Source organism: Opisthocomus hoazin, chromosome 3 (genome assembly GCF_030867145.1).
Source record: "Opisthocomus hoazin isolate bOpiHoa1 chromosome 3, bOpiHoa1.hap1, whole genome shotgun sequence".
NCBI classification, from domain to species: Eukaryota; Metazoa; Chordata; class Aves; order Opisthocomiformes; family Opisthocomidae; genus Opisthocomus; species Opisthocomus hoazin.
Genome location: NC_134416.1, coordinates 4,058,949 through 4,076,731, shown reverse-complemented (window position 1 = coordinate 4,076,731; position 17,783 = coordinate 4,058,949).

Genomic DNA, 17,783 nt, shown 5'->3' with positions numbered 1-17,783 from the left:
ATAACTACACAAAGCAAGAGGGGATCAAACCTGTCCCTTCAAAGATTCAGAAGATATGGTACCAGCCTCCTCTGTCCCCTAAATGTGGCAATCCAGATCATTTGGAGGCAGATCAGGTCCCCTTGAAACTGTAAGCCTGACATGTGCCTGAATCAACTGGCAAAAAAAGACAGAAACCCAAAAAATATTAATCAACTGCGAGTCAAACTCTGCACCTCCTATTTCTCCCTCAGCACTTGGCCCAAGGAACTTAACTGCTGGAATCATAAAATTAATTATTACTTAGGAATTGCAGTGTAATACTCCAATCTTAATGTTTGAACAAAAAGGCTTTAGTGTTTTGAATGCATATTTAGAACAGCAAAGCATAAATTTTTAAACTAATATCCACAGCAAATGACAAATGTGTCTTATTGATGTAATAACTTCAGATCTCTAAATTAAGGATTGTGGTTTGAAGTAATAATAATATTTCACATATAGAGAGGCCTTTCATCTACAAGAAAATAAAGTCCTCTTTCATGGCACAAGCATATACACACAGGTGTAATTGCAACTGCAGAGTTTTATTCAGTGGTCGTTCAGGTAAATTGAGGTTATTGGTGTTTCTGCAATACTGACAATGTAGAGTCCCCAGCCAGCAAGCTGTGCTAGGAGATTCATGAATGAATGAATACAAGAAATAATCTGCAAGCAAGCTAGAGAAGGAAAGGAATAGAAGAAAACTGATCTCCTCTATCATATAGATAGCAGAGGCAGCCAGGTATTTGATGATAATCTGGAGTCACAAAGGTAAATAAGGAATATTTCCTGGCATTCCATATCTATTTACTGATAGGACTTGGAAAAGTTGATACAAATTTTGAAGCCAGAAAATATGAGAGGTATGTCCCAAACTGTTCTTGCTTGAGTGTAGGAATTTTATGTCTTTGTACAGTGTTTGGTACAAAAGGACTCAAAGTTCAGACCAGACTGTTTGGACTGTGTTATAACACACATAACTGATCAATAACAGCATTTATTAAAAACAACAGCTAAGAATATCTGCATCCCATTCATCTGAGAGTAACTATAATTAGTTGGGAATATTCCCAGGTTTTACTTGCTATAATCTGTTAATCGTGTGCTAAGCCCTGTTCTTCTGCCCACTTCCTAAAAGTCCTGTCACTTGTTTTTTGGAGGCAGAGTCACTCAGAACTTCTGAGAGACAGAATGCCACATTTAGATGGTTGAAACTGAAATTCAAGTTCCCGAAAAGATCCTCAGGTTTTACATTTCTGGCCTAAATGTCTTTTCCAACATCAGAAAATAAGTCAGGAAGTAAGGTAAATATCTAGAACAATGAATGAAGACACACAGTTCCTAGTGAACAGCAGATTCCTGAGGGAAATAGATCTAATAATGCCCTGACAAATGTTTTCCAGAATTAAAATATTAACAGTGTAATGGCACCATACAAATATTTTTAATTCCAAGTCTCATCTGCATGATGCTGTATCGTAAGATCATGTGTCACTGATGAAAGAGTTCTTGTTTGTTAATTGTTAGAAAAGTAAAACATCAAGAAACAATAGGCTATTAGACCATAAACTAGTAACTAGAACTGAACAATAGAACTGAACAACATTTTTCTCCTCAGCTTCACATCTAATCTTCTCTTAACTAATCTTATCGATTCCCTTTTTGACAGCAAAGAAATTCCACAAGGATAAATGTTTTTATAAAATGCAGCAGATATTTGTCTGCTAGATTATCTTTTAAAGGCTCTCCGTGGGTGGGCAACCCTACAGTTCAGGGAACCGAGACTAGACAGAGCTGCATATTGTTCTTTTACTCCTACAGAGGCAGCAGAGAGTGCCAGGTCTTTGGACCTATCCAGCACTCATGAACTGTCCCAATCCAACAATATTTTGTTGATTCAGCAGACCTAGGTTACTGCAGAGGAAGAGCTGTACTGCTACTGGATGTTCTTTTTTTCTTTCAGTGATTAATTTTCTCAGCTTTGTCACATATGACCTGAGATAGAAATTAACCTTTAAGAATGCTCTTTTTTCGCTCTTCTGTCTTTGATGACACAACAAAACTGTCATCACTGAAAACTGGTTCACTTAACCCAGGGAAAAAAAAAATACCTTCTTAGAATTAATTTGGCTTTAAACAGGACTTTTCTCATGCTTCATTCTCATTATATGTAGTTTCAAACATTTGAAATAGTTACAGGATATTCTCCATGATACTTCGTTTGCTCTTTAGTTCAGAGACATATCTGAAAATGAACCTATTGATTTTTGGCATTTTCTTTGAAACACCTACGTACAATTTCTTTTTTTATACAAAAAATCCTGTTCTGCAAGGAACAAAAAGTGCAATGTCTTCTGAATCTGTTATAGCACAAAACATTGCAAAGCAACAGTTTCGTATGCATTTCTTTGGCTGATGCCGGTCTAAGCACCTTCCAAATCTGATCACGTGTTCCTATATCTGTTTTATCAGCAGTTTGTGCAGCCAGGTTGCATAGCATATCATAAACTAATCCAGAATAAAACAGCTCACCAAAACTATACTTATTCTTCAGCTTAAATATTGCCTTAGCCCGGTTCACCAAATGGCTGCACATAGAGCTGTTCCAGCATAATGCTCATAGTTGTTGGAAGAACCAGCTGAAAACTTGTGGGACAGAAGAGAGGGACTGGAAAGGAACTGTTGAAGTTAGCTTCAGCAGCAGTACCACTGAATGTACAAGCATGTAAATAGTTTCATTTTGCTCTGAATATGAACTTCTTTATATGGAAAATATATGCAAATCGACCAGATGTACTGAGGAGAAAACATAGAAGCCCTGATTTAGCAAAGTACTTAAGCACACTCTTAAAGTTAATCATGTGCTTAAGTCTATTCACTGAAGCACTTGACACATGTGTATGCTTTTGCTGAGTTAATGTAATAAAGCAGAGACCATAATGATAGTCCTAGGATAAACAGACAGGCTGAGTTGTTAAAAGCAAAGTGTGTGTGAGCTCCTATTTCCCATCCTAAAATAAGTTTCTAACACAGAGATGAATCTCATGCTGCAGGCACTTCTCCCTTTCCGTTGTGAGTGAGGGAACTCAATGATTAGTTTAGACAGCAAATGTTAACATGGCCCAGATTTGGTGGCATGACTTGTGCATCACAGAGTGAAGGCTGTCTTGCTTTCAAGCAGTAACCTTCCCTCCTGGCCAGGGGTCTGGAGCTTTTCTGGGAGAAACATGTGGTAAAAGGGACGCCTGATATCAGACTATGATATAACACCATTAAGCAGATGCCCAATCCTATGGAGTATTCCTCCCAGAATCAGGTCCTTATTAAAAAGTAATAAGCAACTGCTTTCTGCTTACTACTTGCTAACCAAAAATGTGTATAGAAGGTTACTTTCTGGCTACAGATATTGTTCGTAGGAAGAACCTAGACCTCTGAACTCAAGGAAGCAGTGGTCATTCAGAGAGGCACAAGCATCACCCAAGTTAAGAGCAAGCTGTAGGTGAAGGCATCTAAGTTTAGACCTTTGCTTATAGATGTCTACATGTGCATGGGGTGTCAAAGCTCCTGTGATACTCAGAAGAGTGCTCATCCATCTACTCTCAGGAGTCTAGAAAGCGAAACAGCTCATCTTAAAACAGATGGTGACTGGCTGTTCCAGCTAAATGTTTTCTAGTTTTTGTTTATCACTGGGAGTATATCTTTCCTGATTATCATGGAGAACATGCTCACATGTGGGTACTTACACTTCAGCATCTAAATCTTGAACTGAATCCTACCCTGAGTGAGCTAAATTGCTCAAGACACTCCTGTAAAATGGTACAAAGAAAGTTAATTTGGTAAATACCTTGGTTTACCCTCTTTCTCTAGGAAGCTGGTACTGTTGAAGACAGGACACTGAGCAAAGTGGATCCTTGTTCTGACCAGTTCTGGCTCTTCTGACATTCTGATGTTATGTTTCTCTGATACGCAGACACTGTTTACTTAGTCAATGACGTATAGCAGGGCTTCAACCTTTCGTATTTCATGCTTTCATCAAGAATATAATACAATTTGTTATCTCACCATCCCCAGCAACCCATCACTTTCCTTCCCTCATTCATTGCTTCATGCAGGAGTTTATTCACTTATTTTTTCAATTTTTACCTGCTTTTCATGGCTTTTAACAACCGAAGCCTATGGTACACTTGAAAATTCATGCAAAGATATTCACAGAGATTCTGAGATGTGAGCCAACTATCATTTGTAGCTTAGTTGCCACTTAATGTTCTTTTAATTTATTTATGTTTCCTTTTTTTTTCTTTTTTTCAGCTGTCTTTTCCAAGACTTAACATCCCACCTGCAGTGTAATGAAGGTATTATACTTACTCATATCTCATTGTGGAATACAATTCATATACCCATTAAATCCTCACATTCATTTTCCTAGAGTGAGCAGACGCATGTGTTTATCATCAACCACTGTCAGAAAAAAAAGTATATATCTAGTTCTTTGGTTCAAAGAAAAGCTAATAGGAGGGTTCAATATGTTTGTCAGAAGACCACTGGATAAAAACGGGCCTAGTGAACACAAAAGCATGTTAATATTTCCTTTTTGGAGAGGAGGCAAGAGGGGAGGGCAACTTTTGGGGAACAGTTCATAGACTGAAATGGAACAAGTAGCCTTTACTACTTCCATTTAACACGTTACATTCCTCAGAAGCACATTACAATATCATATGTGCAAACTACATATTAATGATTGTAGGCATCCTGTTGGCAAATTAATACGTAAGTTAATTTCAAATGGAGGTGAAGATGACAAAAATAGATTTTGTGTTTATAAATAGTATCTAAATCACCTTGAGGTGTTGCCTGACAAAATATGTTTTGTAACCGCTGTAAATTTGCACTATGGCGCAAATATGTGTGGGTATGATTTGCCACTTGTGCTCAAGTTACACAGTACCCCCAAAATATATTTTATAATTACAACTGCATTCAGTTTTACCTCGATTTGATAAACTGCAGGACAACGTAAAATCAGATACCTTTTATTCACTTCCTTTATCAGTCTGTTTAGACTCTTTGTTTCACAAGAACAAAAAGTACCTTCAACTTACAAAACATGAAAAAAAGTTTATTCTTGCAACTTGTCTCCCCTTATAAATTTTACGCTGTTGTGACTCTATTGACTGAAGGGGAGTTAGTACTGACTTAATGAGTGATCAGAAATAGGCTTTTTTTAACACAGCTGCTTTACAAGGCAATCTTGTAGGACTGATGTCTGCACTGGCCACAAGATGCGTATGCTGCATAACAATGTTGGACACTGAGATATTTTGCTTGGTACAAGTACAAAAGGATGCAGCTACATTGACTTCTCCAATATATATTTTACAGACCAAACTTTACTATGTCTACTGAATGATAATTACCCTTTAATGTCTTGTGCGTGGAGTAGCTGTGAGCTAATATCTGAAACCTGGATGGGTCTTGTAACTGCTTAGAGTGGAAGAAAGAGCTTTAATGAGAAATGAGTATGACTGTAAAGTACACTAAATTAGGGTTTTCAGGAGTTAGTATCTACAGTATACATCTGAGAAAATCACCCTGGGTTCCTGTCATAGATAACAGAGAGCTCGTTGTGTAGTAAATGACTTCAGGATGTGATTCATATCCTTCAATAGGCAGCTACATTTGGTTCAGTATAAATTCTGTTGACCAGTTCTTGACTACAATAAGAGAGTGGAGAACAAGCTCTGATGAAGATACCCAGTTGTAGCTGTCTGGAGTTACGTGAGATGAATTCGTTGTGGTTTTAAGTCTTTCATTTGGGGACACAAGCCTGACACTACTGCTGTGTGCATGTTTGGCTCCAATTTGGAGGTGCATAGGTGATTAAAGAACCCTAAGAAAAATAACTACTAATTATTACAGAAAAGAAGTGCTGTTCAACATGTGAACTGCGGCATTTCAGTTTTCAATTCTTTCGTATTCGGTCCAGCTGGAGTGTGCTGCTTCTGTTTGAAGATTTCTGTGTCTTTCTTCACGTCAAACTCTACTGTAGCCTATATGGAGCTAAGAGGGCAAAATTTGTTTGTGCAGTTATGCTGTTAGCTGTGCTTTTGGTGTGTCTTTAGCATCATTTCTTGAGCAACTGTGCCTCCTGTGAGAAATCAAACTCCATCAAAGGGAAGCATATTCTTGGGAATTTGGGTACTTTATATTCAAATAGTTTTACCTCCAGTTTATTACAATCAGACCTTCAGCACTAATGTCTCTCTGGAAATGTAGTAAAATTGCTTTACAACTTTATCACTGCTTTGCATGTCATACCATGGACTAGTGTGTGATAGTGTCCCTGGTGAAAATCCACCTGTTTTGGTTTGGCCTGGATAAATGCCAGGTGTCCACCAAATCCACTCTATTGCTCCCCCTCCTCAGCTGGACAGGGGAGAAGAAATATGATGAAAGGCTCAAGGGTCGAGACAAGGACAGGGAGAGATCACTCACGAATTACTGACATGGACAAAACAGACTGAACTTGTGGAGAAAAGGGAGTTTAATTTGTCACCAATCAAATCAGAGGAGGATAGTGAGAAAATAAAGCCAGATCTTAAAACACCTTCCCCCCACCCCTCCCTTCTTCCCAGGCTCAGCTTCAATCCCATTTGTTTACCTTCTCCCTGCCCTGAGCAGCGCAGGGGGACAGGGAATGGGGGTTATGGTCAGTTCATCACACGTTGTCTCTGTTGCTCCTTCCTCTGCAGGGGGAGGACTCCTCACATTCTTCCCCTGCTCCAGTGTGAGGTCCCTGTCACTGGAGACAGTTCTCCACAAACTTCTCCAACGTTGAGTCCTCCCCATGGGCTGCAGCTCTTCATGAACTGCCCCAGCATGGGTCATTCCCACAGGGTGCAGTCCTTCAGGAACAGGCTGTTCCAGTGTGGGTCCCCCATGGGGTCACAAGCCCTGCCAGCAAACCTGCTCCGGCATGGGCTCCTCTCTCCATGGGTCTGCAGGTCCTGGCAGGAGCCTGCTCCAGCGCAGGGCTTCCCATGGGGTCACAGTTTCCTTCAGACATCCACCTGCTCCAGCGTGGGGTCCCTTCCATGGGCTACATGTGGATATCTGCTCCACCGTGGACCTCCATGGACTGCAGGGGGACGACCTGCCTCACCATGGTCTTCATCACGAGCTACAAGGGAAGACTGTCTGCTCCGGTGTCTCAAGCACCTCCTCCCCCCTCCCCCGCCTTCTTCACTGACCTTGGTGTCTGCAGAGTTGTTTCTCTCACACCATCTCACTCCTCTTTCTTCACTGCTGTTTCACCACAGTATTTTTTTTCTCCCCCTTCTTAAATATGTTATCACAGAGGCACTACCACCATTGCTGATTGCCTTGGCCTTGGTCAGCGGTGGGTCTGTCTTAGAGCTGGCTGGTGCTGGCTATATCAGACATGGGGGAAGCTTCTTGCAGCTTCTCACAGAAGCCACCGCTATAGCCCCCCCTGCTACCAAAAGCTTGCCACGCAAACCCATAACACCACCACACAAATGTTCATTTTTAAAATATCTAAGTCTTACATTGGTAAACCAATAGAATAAAAATAACAGCTTTATATACCTTTAATATGTTGGAGATCTTGTATGATGGCCATTCAATAAACTTTTCACAGTTCATGGTGGTTTTTAGCTCATAGCTCATAGTCTAAGGAGAAATTATGCCTGAAAAAGGAGGGAGATTGATTAAACAATATATTCTTCCTGTGTTGTTTCCAAACAAGATGATAAGCAGATAATGGACAAAGTAGTTTAAGCCTTAATTACAGTCTACAAACCGATCTTAGACAGAGACTACCAAAGAAAGTCTTGAAAGGTTTTCCTGCTCTTTTCTTTGAACAACATTTTTATAGCTCATGATGCAGAAAAAGTGGAACTGAACAGAAACAGTTTGGCTTCTTTATCTGATGATGTGCTCCAGTGGACTGGTTGATGTCACAATATTAATGTTTATGAACCATTACTTACAATAAGCCAGGGTTTAGGCATAAACAACTGCCTTGGTTTATCAGTTAGCACAGTTTGGTACTTATGGACAACCATTGTCCACACTTAAAAACTCAGGGAAAAAAAATTGCAAACAAAGCTGGATAATATCCCTATTATTGTATCTTATGATATGATTACGCTCATAGTATAATTGACTAAATCTCCCTAGATTTTTCATCTTTGCTCTCACAGCATGCAGAATATATCCCCTTTGCTAATTTAATTACCTCTTGTTGTATTTACGCTGACATTATTATGAGGTGATAGAAGAATGAAGAGTAATGTCAATTACTTTCAAAGACAACAGAGTTAATCTACGTGGATAATGGAAAAGGTGATTGAAAGATGTATTGTTCAGGAAAACAATTAGCACAGTCACCTTAACCCCTAAATGGGTTATCTTTTGTAAATCCTGGAGTCATAGTAAACAAACTGAGTTAATGCATCATTATTTAGTTCAGCTCAATTAGAGTCCAAAGTAATTGCTAAGAATATGCTTTACATGAAGCAACATGCAATGCAAGCTGCCATTAACTTCCAACACTGCATCTCACCATGAGCAGTGAAAGAATCAGAAGGGCGTTAATATACTGTGCAAAGGGAGGCGAAATGCATAACGTTGACTCTGTGTGAATCAGTTGAGTGAAAATTGGTAAGTTTTCATTCCTCTTACAAAGCAGTGTTCCTCAGAGTTTCTCTGAAAATTCTAGATGGTAGTAAAGTTGTGTAAAACACTGCAGTATGAGCTATTATGCACAGCAATGGTGCTTTTTCTGTGGTAGCAACACCTAACTATACATTTGCTCATACTGGAGATTCGTCTCTGAAGCAGCATTCCTTTCAGTCTTTCTGTTCTTCACAAGCAAACTAGAAGGCCAGTATTCATGAGTACTTCTCGACTGAGATAGAGCAGATGAGGTTCTCCAGGATGACTCTGAGCCTCCAGGAGAAGTTACAATGACAGTACGCTTCTCAATGTCAGCTGCACTAAGTAAATAATATCTCTGGATCTTTTCAAAGATGATCTTTGATGTGCTTTGGGTTACCCAGAGTCAAATTTGTCCCTCTGAAAAACTGGATCCATTCTTTGACTCAGGAAGGACCCCAAACATAAGACTTGAAATCACAGGGAAGTGAGAAAAAAGTTTTTCTGCAGTCTTACAGAAGGGGAATTCTGCAGAAGACGACAGAAAGGAAAGAATATACTTCCCTGTGCAGCCATTTTCACTGTCATTATTAATGTTTGTTTTGTACAGCAAAATTAGAAAGAAAGAGTCACCAAAACAAAACTTTGACTTAAAATATAGTTAAACTATTTAAAAAATGCAACTGCCTTTATATTTTGAGGTTTTTTTAACAGGTTAACTGTTGATGGAACAGACAATGACAATAAACCTGCCAGTTTCCTCTTAGCTTTATCTGATGTTTGGTCTGTTAGGACAGTAGTGAATGAGTGCATGATTAATCATGAGTATTTTACCTAACTTTAACAGTATAAAATTCAGGTGGCTATTTTGTGTTAATTATCTTGTCTTCCTGTCTTGTTAATGGTGAGAAAGAAATGCACCTCTGGAGGACAGCATCTCCAGACCCAAAACAAGAGTCTAAATTAGGGTATGCATCACTTGCTAGAGAAGTCCGGTTCTCCTCATCATCTGTAAGGGCAGTCTAGAGAGATAGGCATCTACTCAGTTCAATGAGACAACAGGAATCCCAGCTGTCCTTGACATTGTTACTTTAACAAACATATTGCCTTTATTTTTTAAATATCACTAAATGTTTGGACTGTGGGGCACCAAGTTTGCGAGAATTAAGAAGCGAAAAAAAAGCATAGGACTAAGATACTGGACACAGATATTGAGATTATTTGACTCCCTGCAGTTCTCTTCTGTCACTCAGATATAGAAAGTCCAATGAGAGCTCATGGACAGCAGGTCCACAGAAAACGGGTCCAGAAAGATGCAGGTTGACATTATAGCCATTTGCAACACATGACTCCTCAGCTGTGCTTTCACAGGGCATCAGTCCAGCAGAGTGACTACCTCCATAATAACAGACTTCCTCATTTCTGCTAGATAGAAGAGATGTTGGAGAGAAGTTCAGTGAAAATCCCTGCTGCAGGATTAGAGCTAAATTTGAAAGCTGCCTCTCCACCCAGTACCAAAGTAACTCTCACATTAAAACACGAAATTCACCTCACTCTGGCAAACGATGATGCAGAGAAAAAAAACAGCTTTTTACTCCCAGAATTATCCACCCCCTTTACAAACGCTGTTAGAAAATCACTTGAGGAAAATACACGGATACTGACTTGTATTTTGTAGTGTGTGAGTCATAAACGATGGTGCTGCATTTAACTTATGACATTTCTCAGTTCCTAGCCTGAAACCTTTGGAAATGTATTACAAGGATATAGCAACCCTTTCACACTAACACTCGAAGACCACAACATGTCAAAATTTCCTAATATCTTACATCTATGAGATTAATTTGTATTTAGGGTATGAAGTCTAGTTTCCACTTTTAAAGAACACTGTTTCAGAGAATGCAGGGAATTGAATACTGCAGTAAAGTAGGAACTCAGCAATTACTTATAAAAATACACAGTGAAAAACAGAAATTGCTAAGTTTGCCTTTGAGGGTACATTAGAAAAATGATCAATTTCTAATTCTTTCAGTCTTTTTTGAAATGCGGTTGTTACTTAACTTCTGGGAGAAGAATTTCATAAATTAGGAAACTTTAAAAAATATATTTAGTAACGTAAACAAATTATACACCTCCACCCACAAAAGCATTCAACATCCTATAACTCTCAGTGTGGCTCAGTGCAGCTAGGACTTTATGATGGGACAGGTACTTTTACAGTGTAAAAATGTCAAACAGTTCTTTAATGAACTCTGAAGTGCATGAGTGAAAAGAGAAGAGTTGTCAGCTGGAAGATCTCATGCTATAGTGCACCTTGACCAGATGCAAAGCAGGCAGATCAGAGAGGCAAGGCAGGTGAAAATGGAAGACATGGTGACATTTCTTTCCTGTTCAGAAAAAAACACTAGTCAAAAATTCAACATGGATGTTGTGTAGAAGTTTCACATTCATCGAAGAAAGAATATTTGTCTTATTGATGCTACCTTCATCCTCCTGCCTTGTGACTTTTCTTATTTTCATACCTGGCCCTGGCAGCCTGGCAGGAATATCTTTGGGAATATCTTATTACTCATATAAAAAATGTAGTACCTTGGCTAGTAGTCTCAGACAAAATAATAGTACTAAGAACATTCCATTTCACCATGTTTATGTAGATGAATATTCCCACTTTAAAGACTACTTGGCTTTTAATTTGATGCAAAGCATCAGGCTGTCCATATTCCTTCTGCTTGTCTGTGCAAACATTATTAGTCTGAAGGAATGGTATTTCAGAAAGCATTACACTACCAAGCAAACTTCAGCCTGCTAGTCAAGTTACACACGACTACTATGGGCTATTGTTTAATTATGACTATTACTTTCCTTTGTACAGATGACTCGGGAGAGATGCACACAACCTCGGGGTCTGCCATCAGCTTGTGGTGCAGCCAAAAGAATCCTGTGCTGACCCATTGTCTTTCTCAGGAATTGTACACTGCAGGTTCATAACACACGTGGATGAAAGTTCAAAAGAGTGACAGTACTGAAGACAGGAGGCATGGATTACTACCCTGTGCTCAAAGCTTCTTTCTTCTTTAGAGACTCGGTGTGCTCATTGTCTGGTGACAGATCTACACAGCAGAAAAAAACAATACAAAGAGCACGGAGCATCTCAGATGGTGGTATGCAAAGGACCTGGATAGTGGGACTCCCAGAGCACCAGAAGGGGAATAGTCATGTCATCATGGCTAATCGTAAGTGTTCAAGCAGTCTTGTGGTTTTGGACTAATTTTGGAAACTAGCACCTCTACAAGGCACCATTCAGTGCAGTATGGACACACTGTTTTATGTAAACTTCTTTACATCACTGTTTTATGTAAACATCTTTACATCCTACCTTGTAGTTACCTTGTAATTTTTTGGAGACTTGCCTTTCATTATGGAAGGTTCAATTCTTGAGACCTAGATTCAGTATTTCCTCCACAAAGGAAAAATTCTACTCCGTGTTACACTATGACTGTTTCCCAACTGTTATATGACAACCAGTATTGTAAAGTGTTCATCACCACATATTTGGAAACTCACAAATGCATCTGGTTAGTACAAGAAACATCTCCTAGCACAAGTGTTGCCTTCACTCATGTTCTTCCACAGAAGCTTGTCTAAAGGACGAGATGCCAAAGGAGATATCAGGTAGATAAATACTGATGCTAACATTTGAGTCTCACAATATTTTAGAGCTGATAAATCTCCAGCTTACATACATCCCATAAGGAAAATAGATTCCGTAATTACCACTTTCAAACTACTGTAGCTGTGTTGTCTGTTTACTGAACAGTTGACCCTCAGAACCTAAAGCTGAGAGGATGTGCTTTGATGAACACCCCTAACCTTCAGTATAGCACAAAGCACAGAATTTCACAAAGCCAAAAATAGCCAAAACCCAAAAACAAGAGACATAATTATTCCCTGAAATATGTAAACACAGAGCAGTGCAAGACCTCATTGCCAAATTAGAAGTGGAAATACTGACAAAACTTCCGCTGAAGCGAGGTAAACATCTCTAAAGACTAATACAAACTCAATCTTTATACTTTCTGCATTTTAGCCACAAAATGAAGCCAGGAGTTAGTTACATTAAAAGAAATTGCTAGATATTTTATGCCATGCATTAAGAATATTTTACACTGGAGATTTTAAACAGCATATTAAAAAGTACTGAAATCACTCATATCAATTGGCTATGGTATAATTGAGCTCTATAAAGATTATTGAAATACTTTTGCAACTATAAGAACTAGTATAAATTATAAGGTGAAATAAATCTTCTTTCCACTTCCCTCTCTAGAAGAAACAAACTTTTTAACATTTGCCTCCACATTTTTGCCAGCCATAACCATCAGTACAAATTGTTGTCTTAATTTATCTGCAGATGATAATAGATATTTTTATAAAAGGAAAGTAACAACTTTTTTTCCACATATGCACCTTCAAAATTCCCCACTTCCTACTCATTTCTTACTAGAATTTCTTTCTTTACATTTTCTCTTCAGATGGATGTCCATGTGTAAGTAGCACTACACTCAGTGAGTACGTAAGAAAGTTTTTTGTGTTGTTTTTGGTGTTCTTCTTTTTTTAATTGTGTTTGTTTTTGGTTTTTGTTTGTTTTTTTGATGGTGACTTTGATGTTATCTAAAAAGATCGTGATCCAGATTTAGACCTGAAGGGTGCTTGGTGTGTCAATCTATACACCAGCAGATGTATTCCTTGTGAGGTTGATAAGGCTGTGCTAGTTGTGACCATGGGCTTGGGAGGAGTCTGTTCAGTCTGTGAGAGGCAGACTCATACTTTCACTTCAATGATGGCAAGGGCGCTCAGTGACCTGATATATTGTGATGTCAACTTATTTACATAAGTGACCCAGGTATCACCCCTGTAAAGCAATTGTACCAGACACATACACACACAATACCAGAGATTCTTTACACCCACAAATAAAATGTCATAGTGGCCCTGGGAATTCAATACACCACCTAATATGCTCCTGCAATCCAATATATTTCATTTACAAGCCAATATATTACCCAATTTATAACCAATCCGTCATGCACATGAATCAATACAAATCGTGAAAACACACATACATAACACACTTCACATAATTGAATTTTATGCTCCCTAGCCTCTCATTACCCTGCCACAAACTGCTTGAAATAAATACCTCTTATTACTTTCAAGGTGCAAACACCGTTAGGGACACCAGTCCAGTGCTACACAACTTTCAAGCACATATTTAGTCCAGGATCAACTTTCAGAAACACTGTGAAACACGGAAAATCTAACTGCAGTTTGAAAACTCTTTAAGTGATTTTTTCATGTATGCTGGCATATCATTCATTCTCCATGGAGAAAATGAACAAACATAGATCATTTAGACTGACAAGGTCTCCACTCCTTAAGGTCTAGAAGAACATAGGGACTTGCATAATTGCATAATTGCACTTGATGTCACCATGAGCCATACCTGACTGTATCACATCCATGGGAATGTGATCAATATCTTTTCGCACGTTATACATAGATCAATAATATTGCTCCTATCAGGTTATCTGTGTAGATCTTGGTTGGGAAGGAAGTAGCTCTTCCTAAAACCAACTGTCTCTGTCAGAGGTTGGGACTACGTCTGTTGAAGAACTCTGGCATTTTGACCAGATGGAATAAGTTCAGAGCAACTTCCCAGTATAAAATCTAACATTTCTGCAATTGCTGACTGAAGCTATGTATCAGAGAAGGTGAAAATTCTGGTGAAAATTAGCCCTGTCCCAGGACAGGGACACAGCCGGGCGGGCTGACCCAAACTGGCCAAACAAAACAGGCTATTCAATACCATGAACAGTTGTCATGCTGGGTTTCAGGTGGGGGAGCTGGCCGGGTGGGGGAGGAAGTGACTCGCGGCTCTCGAGCGTGCAGGGCATAGGGTGGTGAGAGTTTCTGTGTGCATTTCGCTGCTTGTTTTCTATATTCTCCTTATCAGTATTGTTGTTGTTAGTGTTTGCTTTGTTTGCTGTTCTGTTAAACTGCCCATATGTTAAACAGCCCGATTCTATGGTTCTATGAAAAACGAATAAAAAGGAGTTGTAAACAGAACTCTTGAACAAGTGGCCAAAGTTAAAAAGGATAGAATATTTTTTTTGTAAAGGAAACACATTTCTTTCACATGGATTCCAGTTACACACTTTGTTAAGTCCAAACCCAACTATTTAGTTTCATATTCAGGCTCTTAACACTCTTGAAGTTAGATTTTGGCACTTTAAAAGTGGTTTTGAAACTTCTTAGACATTTCATTCCAAAATGGCTAAAATGATGCACTTTGCCTTTCCTAAATATGTGTTTTCTGCAGAACTCATTTGCAAATATAAATGAAATTCCTCCAATATTTCTAATCCCCTGGAATCCTAATACTTAATGTGTAAAACTGTGCCTGATTTGTTGCAAATATTTTTTCAGCTTTTCTTTCGCTCAAACAGTAAGGTATTTCAAATATTATTGAAAAACTATGAGGAAATCCTGGATTTGGAAACAAGCACATCTAACTCCATAATCTTATTAACATAGCACCCAAAAGCAACAGATATAGCATTTATCCCAACCCACAAGTTTTTGCCTTTTTCTTTCCGTTCTCCTCCCCACCCCAGGAGGGTGAGGGTCGATAGAGTGACTGTGTGGCCCTTTGTTGCTGACTCTACACTTTTTTCCACCTTCTTTCATACACACGGGACAGGCTTCAGATAATTGAAAGAAACTCCTCTTCTCTTTGAGGATATATTGTGCACTCAGACTCACCAACTAAGAAGAACATCTCATCTCAGAAGTGTAATCTATGTGCTAGCAATTCAGAATTAAGCTGTTGTTATCTTCTGATGTATTTCTGGAAGAACCCAGCTACTATATACATAACAGACATTTCCAGGTGTCTCGTATATTCATTCTTTTTATCAGGTCTTTTTGAAGTTTTTCTCTTAATTACAGTTTTTGCAGTCAGTTTGGCTTTATTTATTTATTGTATTAAAAAATGCAAAATGTGCTTAAAAATCAGAGATATCAAAACTCCTTCTGACAGATTTACATGTAACATCTTCCAAAGAATGATTACACTGCATTTATGTGTATGTGGATAGAAGCTCGTGAACAACACTGGACTGACAAGCGTGGAAATTGAATTTCTTTGTCTAAAAACTGATGCACAGCAAGTAGCAACAGTGTAAGCTTCTTTCACAATCATCAGCCTATGTGCTACCCATAGGATGGTGGCTGGGGCAGTAACATGACATTTTTGAACTCAGCACACATTTTGTTTTCAGTCCTTGCACTTGTTCAGGTTTATCTTTGGGTACATCTCTTCGGTTTTGCAGCTTCTCCTTCTCCATAGCAGGAGACAGCAAAAAAAGATCAGACCTATTTACGCTGGTTTAATTTACTCTCTTTACTTTATCCTTGCAAATGCTCTGTTCGTGGACTTGAGGAATAAAATCTTACCTCATTCCTGTGAATGCCATTGCCCCAGCCTGTCTTTTTGTCTATCCTTTGTCAAGCCTGTTCTGTCTCCCTGTTCTCTGTATTTTCTGAGAGTAAGAGGTAGTAGCTTCTTATCTGCTACGCTCAAAGGCTCCCAGAGGCTATGTCCAAAATTTTTGCTAGCCTGGGATACAATTTCAGCCTCTCTTGGCAGACTTGGATATTTTATGTGTTTGCCAGATTTGTCCCATATCTTGGGGAAGGGAGCCATGACAGCCTGTCCAAAGCCGGTTCCTTATTTGCATTCAAATCTTAATTTTGTTTTATCTACCATGATGATCATTCAGGAAGAAAACAATATTCAGAAAGTATCCCTAACTGCCTTTCCCTAATGGTCCAGTAATACTAATAGCAATAACACAGTAAATTGAAGAGATGAAAACTCTATTTGCTGTAGATATTTTAGTCATTCACATCTTTGCTATAGCATCTTCTACTGGTAGCATTCTGAGATATGTTCGTAGATTTACCAGCTTTTAGAGGAATACTTCTAAACTGTTTCCTGCAGCCATCTAAACTGAGTATGTCTGAAAGGGCTTTCCCTTTAGGAGGCACAATATTGGAAGAAAATGGAACACATCAACTGATCTTCTGCCAAACACATTGGGAGAGCTGGGAACCACTTTTGAAAGAAATGCTTCTGTATAGCAGCTATCTGATCAAAAAATGTTTCCATTAACATCAATAATTATTAGGTCCTTCTAAGAATATTCTTAGAACCTTTGTGTCTATTTTCTGTCCCATTCATTTGTGTCTGGATGCTGTCTGATTTGCTTGCACAAATCCCAATCCAAATGAATCCTATGATGATAGAAGTGCTGCTTGGAATGGACATCTAGAGGTCTCCAGTCCAACCTTCTGCATGTCACAGTAGTGTGTCCAGCAGTAGATCAGATCAACTATTGTTTTCCCTCACCTGATCCTAAAATCCTTCATGAGTGACATATAGCACTACCTCTCTGGATGATCTGTTCCGGTACGAGACTATCCTCCTAGTGAGGGCTTTTCTCTTTTTTTTCTGATGTACAACTTGAAACAGTTGAGCCTCGATTTGTGGCCATTCTCTCTTGTTTTAGCAGCAGACTCTGCTGAGAAGTATTTGGCACCATTGTCTTTATAACTCACTTAAGAAGATGAAGACTGCAGCCAAATCTCATCCCAGCTTCCACCTCACCAGGCTAAAATGTCCCTTGGTATATTCATGTTCAGAGTTCCTGATTGCCTTCTCCTTTGCGTGTTTGGAAATGGATTGCAGGAGGATTTGCTCCATGATTCTTCCAGTTCCTCAATTGCTGGAGATGTGTTCAGTTCCCTGTGTTCTCCATCATTACTGTCATCAAGACAGACACAATATTAATCTTTATCCATACATGAGAGACAGATCATGATGACTCTTATAGATAACTGTGAGTGATCTCGCAATGATATCAGCCAGCTCTTCCAGCTCTTTTGAGAACATCCCACTCAATGTCATGGATGGTATACTAATGGACTTTAAGATTTTACAAACTAAATCTAGACTAATTTCCAAC